The sequence below is a fragment of the Rutidosis leptorrhynchoides genome, chromosome 4 (assembly GCF_046630445.1).
Source record: "Rutidosis leptorrhynchoides isolate AG116_Rl617_1_P2 chromosome 4, CSIRO_AGI_Rlap_v1, whole genome shotgun sequence".
Lineage (NCBI taxonomy): Eukaryota > Viridiplantae > Streptophyta > Magnoliopsida > Asterales > Asteraceae > Rutidosis > Rutidosis leptorrhynchoides.
In genome coordinates this window covers 563,305,410-563,312,840 of record NC_092336.1, presented here as the reverse complement: position 1 = coordinate 563,312,840, position 7,431 = coordinate 563,305,410, and positions in this window count along the sequence as shown.

Sequence of the window (7,431 nt, the reverse complement as noted above, 5' to 3'; positions counted from 1 at the left end):
TACATATAAAGCTATCTTATTCGAAGGTTTAAACTTGTAATCACTAGAACATAGTTTAGTTAATTCTAAACTTGTTCGCAAACAAAAGTTAATCCTTCAAACTTGACTTTTAAAATCAACTAAACACATGTTCTATATCTATATGATATGCTAACTTAATGATTTAAAACCTGGAAACACGAAAAACACCGTAAAACCGGATTTACGCCGTCGTAGTAACACCGCGGGCTGTTTTGGGTTAGTTAATTAAAAACTATGATAAACTTTGATTTAAAAGTTGTTATTATGAGAAAATGATTTTTATTATGAACATGAAACTATATCCAAAAATTATGGTTAAACTCAAAGTGAAAGTATGTTTTCTAAAATGGTCATCTAGACGTCGTTCTTTCGACTGAAATGACTACCTTTACAAAAATGACTTGTAACTTATTTTTCCGACTATAAACCTATACTTTTTCTGTTTAGATTCATAAAATAGAGTTCAAATTGAAACCATATCAATTTGATTCACTCAAAACGGATTTAAAATGAAGAAGTTATGGGTAAAACAAGATTGGATAATTTTTCTCATTTTAGCTACGTGAAAATTGGTAACAAATCTATTCCAACCATAACTTAATCAACTTGTATTGTATATTATGTAATCTTGAGATACCATAGACACGTATACAATGTTTCGACCTATCATGTCGACACATCTATATATATTTCGGAACAACCATAGACACTCTATATGTGAATGTTGGAGTTAGCTATACAGGGTTGAGGTTGATTCCAAAATATATATAGTTTGAGTTGTGATCAATACTGAGATACGTATACACTGGGTCGTGGATTGATTCAAGATAATATTTATCGATTTATTTCTGTACATCTAACTGTGGACAACTAGTTGTAGGTTACTAACGAGGACAGCTGACTTAATAAACTTAAAACATCAAAATATATTAAAAGTGTTGTAAATATATTTTGAACATACTTTGATATATATGTATATATTGTTATAGGTTCGTGAATCAACCAGTGGCCAAGTCTTACTTCCCGACGAAGTAAAAATCTGTGAAAGTGAGTTATAGTCCCACTTTTAAAATCTAATATTTTTGGGATGAGAATACATGCAGGTTTTATAAATGATTTACAAAATAGACACAAGTACGTGAAACTACATTCTATGGTTGAATTATCAAAATCGAATATGCCCCTTTTTATTAAGTCTGGTAATCTAAGAATTAGGGAACAGACACCCTAATTGACGCGAATCCTAAAGATAGATCTATTGGGCCTAACAAACCCCATCCAAAGTACCGGATGCTTTAGTACTTCGAAATTTATATCATATCCGAAGGGTGTCCCGGAATGATGGGGATATTCTTATATATGCATCTTGTTAATGTCGGTTACCAGGTGTTCACCATATGAATGATTTTTATCTCTATGTATGGGATGTGTATTGAAATATGAAATCTTGTGGTCTATTATTATGATTTGATATATATAGGTTAAACCTATAACTCACCAACATTTTTGTTTACGTTTTAAGCATGTTTATTCTCAGGTGATTATTAAGAGCTTCCGCTATCGCATACTTAAATAAGGACGAGATTTGGAGTCCATGCTTGTATGATATTGTGTAAAAACTGCATTCAAGAAACTTATTTTGTTGTAACATATTTGTATTGTAAACCATTATGTAATGGTCGTGTGTAAACAGGATATTTTAGATTATCATTATTTGATAATCTACGTAAAGCTTTTTAAACCTTTATTGATGAAATAAAGGTTATAGTTTGTTTTAAAATGAATGCAGTCTTTGAAAAACGTCTCATATAGAGGTCAAAACCTCGCAACGAAATCAATTAATATGGAACGTTTTTAATCAATAAGAACGGGACATTTCAAGCCAAAGGGTATGCGAGGTCTTATTTTTGTTCTTGAACTGTGAGAAAATCTCCTTAGACAGTGCTTGAGTAAGTTGAGCGTAGCATTTACACTCCAGGTTGTACTGTTCGCGCTCAGCTGGATTGAACTGACCAGTTTCTTTAGGTTCACCGTCTGCCCCATTTGGCCATGCAAACTCATTCTCAATAAACTTCCATAGTCTAGAGTCTATACCATTCAAATATATCATAAAACGCGCCTTCCAGTCTAAAAAGTCCTTTAGATTATCAAGCTTAGGAACCTTATTGGAAGTTCCAGACTCATTCTCATTTAGTAACAGTTTTTGTAGTCTTGGAGCAATCACCAATGCACTGTATTCGTTTGTTACTTGTTCATTAGTGTCCGACATTTTAAATTAGATAGAATTAAGTTCAAGATTAATGAAGTTTCTGATTAATGACACAAGATCGATTGTCTTAGACACACGGTCGATTGTATGAGACACACGATCGATTGTAAGAGACACACGGTCGATTGTATGACTAACACGGTCGATTGTCTGACAAAATTTGTGCAGCACTTCGTTACTCAATAAGCCTTTGGTATTACAAATTCACACGGCCGACTGTCTATCTCCTTCGGTCGATTGTATATCTCACACGATCGAGTGACTGAACTCACACGGTCGATTGACTAAAGGAAACACACACGGTGTAACTGAAAGACACACGGTCGGTTTACAAACTCGATCGGTCGATCTAATGACACACACGGTCGGTTGTCGAGACACACACGGCCGAGTGTGTTCTTGACAGATACAGGTCGACTATTAGGGTTTTCTAGACCCAAATCGATTTTTCGATCGATTTTAGATGAAAAACACTAAACCAAAACGTAGAAAACAAAGGGAAATACTCCAGAAGCACTTTTTGATAACAAAAACACCAACTATAACGTAGAAAAAGAGATTAAATGATTAAGAAACAAAAACACCAAAAACACCACTTTCTTTGACCCAAAAACGATTTTAGACAAGCAAAACCAGAGACTCCAGCTCTGATACCACTTTGTAGACGATTATTCACGGATCTTAGGTCGCTTGCAAACTATCCTAGAGGCGGAATTCACTAGAATAGAGATAAACCGATATATGAGTCGTATCGGGATCGAATAAATCAAACCTAGGACAAGAACTAGATTAGATCGACTCCTAAATGAGATATTTCGGTGGTATATGGTGTTAAGGTTCTCTGGAGACGAAAATCAGTCGACTAAGGTAAAAGGGATGAGTAACCCTACAAAAGAGAAACAAACCCGTATATATACTGCAGGTCAGACACACTCGGTCGAATGTGTCTTTCAGTCGGTCGACTGAGTAACACAGTCGGTTGAGTGTGTACACACACTCGGTCGACTGTGTGTGCAGTTTAACATATTGATTATTTAACAAAGTAAGAACGCACAATCACAAACGTAATCAATAGTCACAAGTAAATGTTATTACATAACCGAATGTGTTAAACATAAAGATAAACTACGGCTGGGGATTCATGCACCAACACCTATCCCCTATATATATATATATATATATATATATATATATATATTGAATAGATTTGGATCATATAAGAAAAGTCTTACTAAATTGATTTATATTCATAAGTATATATCACACGAGTCGGTATCTACGTTTTGTTCATGTACAAAATCCCATAACAATTAAAAAGTCGATAAAATACGAAGTCTGACTTCATCCTTTAACAAGTTAACAACTGTAAAGCTTAAGAAGTCAAAATTTGTCAAAATTCAAACCCATGTAGCATCCTCCCCAGTTAGTTGTGCTCAAATTTTGTAAATTAGATTTCGGATACTGAATTTGCTATCCAAAATTCGAATCTCTTAAAATCGAATAAATTTTGAAATGTCAAAAACCGTTAGCCACCCTCCAAATCCTTTTGTATATTAAATATTGGTTGGATGACATTCTACCAAATACTCCAAATCCTTTTATCGACTAATCTCAAGATAACTACTTATCTACAAACAATCTGAAAGAAGTGATCGTAGGTGAACCTCTTTAACTATGAGAGAGTTTATGTTGCTTAGCCGATTAAAAACTAGAAACTTTTCAAGTCTTTAATTTTATTCGAGAAGTAAAGTCCTAACTACTCACCTACCACCATGTAAATAATTTGATTTAACATATTTCATATCATCATTCATTAATGAACCATTATGAGTCAAATGATTTTGTTCTCAAGAACAAACAATAAGTGACGGTATCGAGTTTAAGTATGGAAAGACGATTCAAAATGTAAATGCATATATGGATAGGGTTTACTATTCATGTAAGGCAAATATCTTTATTCATATGTACACGACTCAATTGAATTATTCAGTGATCGTTTATGACCTTCTTCTTAGCCTCCCTGAACTGCGCCAATTAGGTTTGAAAGTGAGATATTTTGTGACAATATTATGACGTCAACTTTTATGACAACTTGTGATGGTAAAAGATCAATTAAAATGTATTAACAAATTAAAGATCTTAAAATCATAGATTATCGAATAATTCCTTAATAGTGTAATGTTTTTAAAAATTTACTGCCCTTAGAATATTAGTTAACGTTCATAAACATAATTTATAAATTAATTAACAACTTTACATTATTTAAAGAGAAATTTGCGTGCATAGTCCATGTGGTTTGTGCCAAATTGCACGGATTATCAAAGTATCAGTTTTGAGTGTGGATAGTCTCTGTGGTTTGCAAGATGAGCAAGGATAGTCTAAATCACTAATGTCGTTCATTTTTTTCGTTAAATTTTAGCATGGGCAAAGCTTGTGAGGGTAAAAATTCATCATTTTACATACCTGCTTCCCCAAATATTTAATCCCTGTTATTCTTCTTTTAACATTAAAACCCTAAATTCTTTTCATTTAAATACTCACACCCATCAACAAAACTAATTCAAGTAAAGATCAAACCCATCCTAATTTCCATTTTCATAAACATTAAATACAAATCAAACCCACCATAAACATCACTCATATATGTTTTCACTCACATGATCATCTTCACTCTGCTCCAACTTTCAACAACTATTTACCCATATATAAAATCTAAATCCATAAAAATACACCCAGAAGGTTGTATAACACATATTTGTAAAACTTATCAATTAAAAACAACAATAAATAATCTCGATCTCACCTCATCTAAACAAACCCACACCAAACCACAACATCGATGGCGGTTTCTTGATTTAGTTTCTTTAATCTCTTTTGTTGCCATTTTTATTTTCTCCGTTCTTATTCTAACACCTTTGGGTGATTCAATCGTCGTTCCGGCAACCAAGATTTTATAACATCAACCATCGGAGCTAAACGCTGACACCATCTAATTGAATTAACTGAAGCCGGTAGTTGTGTTTGGTACCTCCGTCGCTGTCGGATTCTATTGTCGCCGGTGACAGAAGCTGTAAGTTCGACTGGTGGTGCTGCTGACTGTGGCTTTTTGTTACATTTCGTTAGCTTATGTTTTGGTTTGTTATGGATTTAATTGAATTGAATTATTTGAAAATTAGAATTATGTTATAAAATATCTAGATTGGATGTTAATTTTATTATTATTATATTTCTTGCATAGTAATATTTTATACTATAAATAGACATGTATGGTAACCATTTAAGGTGCACCATTTCTCTTGAAATATCAATATCAATATTTCTTCTCTCCTTCTTCTCTCTTTTTCTCTCTTTGTTCTTATAACCATTAAAGGTAGTTATAAGCCTACTGAATTATAACACGTTATCAGCACGAAGAGCTTAGTGTAATCAAAGGATATCTCAAACGATCACAAGTCAGTGATCAAGGTATGAAATTATTAATAATTTTCAGACTCGAATATATCAAACTTCTACTAACATTTTGAACTACTAATTTTTATTAAGTTCTTAGTGCATTTGTATTGTTCTTATTATATGGTTGGCTCTGCCACCTAAATTATATATGGTCGACACTGTCGCCTAACTATCATTTATGTTTACTAACTCTTATTAACTTCACTAACATTTATATTTATGTTATTTAAGTTATATATGGTCGGTTATACCACCTGAATTATATTTCTGTAATCTAACTTTTACTAACTTCACTAACATTTATATTTATGTTATTTAAGTTATATATGGTCGGTTATACCACCTGAATTATATTTCTGTAATCTAACTTTTACTAACTTCACTAACATTTATATTTATGTTATTTAAGTTATATATGGTCGGTTATACCACCTGAATTATATTTTCTGTAATCTAACTCTTATTAACTTCACTAACATTTATATTTATGTTAATAAGACCTCATGATTGTACGCAACACGTCATTTGACAACACGGTACTTTATGTACGCAACACGTCATTTGACAACACGGTACCATGGGTCGAGATTAATTCCGATCAATACGAATACGACGGGGTCTTTATATGTTATCTAACATTTATGATTACTTATGCAATTAATCATTATTTATTTCATGCATACTAATGTTTATTCTTAAATTTATAATTTTAAAAGTTAAAATAAAAAAATAGTTTGTATTTTTATTAAAAGTAAATCTTAAAAGTTAAAATAAGAAAAAGTAGTTTGTACTTTTATTAAAAAGTAAATCTTAAAAGTTAAAATACAAAAAGTAGTTTGTATTTTTATTAAAAGTAAATCTTAAAAGTTAAAATAAGAAAAAGTAGTTTGTATTTTTATTAAAAGTATATCTTAAAAGTTAAAGTAAGGAAAAAAAGGGATGGTAAAATGGAATAGTTTTTTGTCAAAAATGAAGTATTGAAAATGAAGTGGTCTCCTTCTATAACTAAAAAAAATATATATACTTTTATCAAATGAATTTTTTTGTGGTCGACAATTTCAAACACGAGTCCGTGTTTAGTTTATCAAGAATATCTCTTGCTTTGGTGAAAGGTCACGATCACGATATCAGGTGTTGTGAAAGAATTAAAAAATTGGTCAAGTGGCCTTTTAAAAACTAAAAAAAAAAAATTAAACAAAAAGTTTTTTTTATATATTTATAATTTACGGGTAACGTAAAAAAAAGGAAGTTTTTTTAAAAAAAAAAAAAACATAGAAAGTGTTTAAATGAGTTTTACAGAAAGAGGGAAAGCAAAGTAAAAAAAAAAACTTTTTTCCAAACAAAGGTAAATGAAAGTAGGACTTAATACAAGAAAAAAGTAAACATCTCCTAGACGTGATAAAATCTATCAATGATAAGTATTAGACTTGATGAGCTAAATGTGACAAAAATGTTTCAACATGTCTTATGTTAATTTTCTAAAATAAGTTATTATTATTCCGAGTTTAACACATATACATATGTTAATTAAAAACAACCTTTTTGTTCTTATGTAGTGTTGGGTTGCAATTTTGGTTGTATGCCATAATTCCATCCAGTAGAGTGACAATAGAAAACTTTTGATGATAATCAATAAAAAACTTTTTTCCAAACTTGTCAAATGTTTTGTTAAAAACGTGACCGTTGAA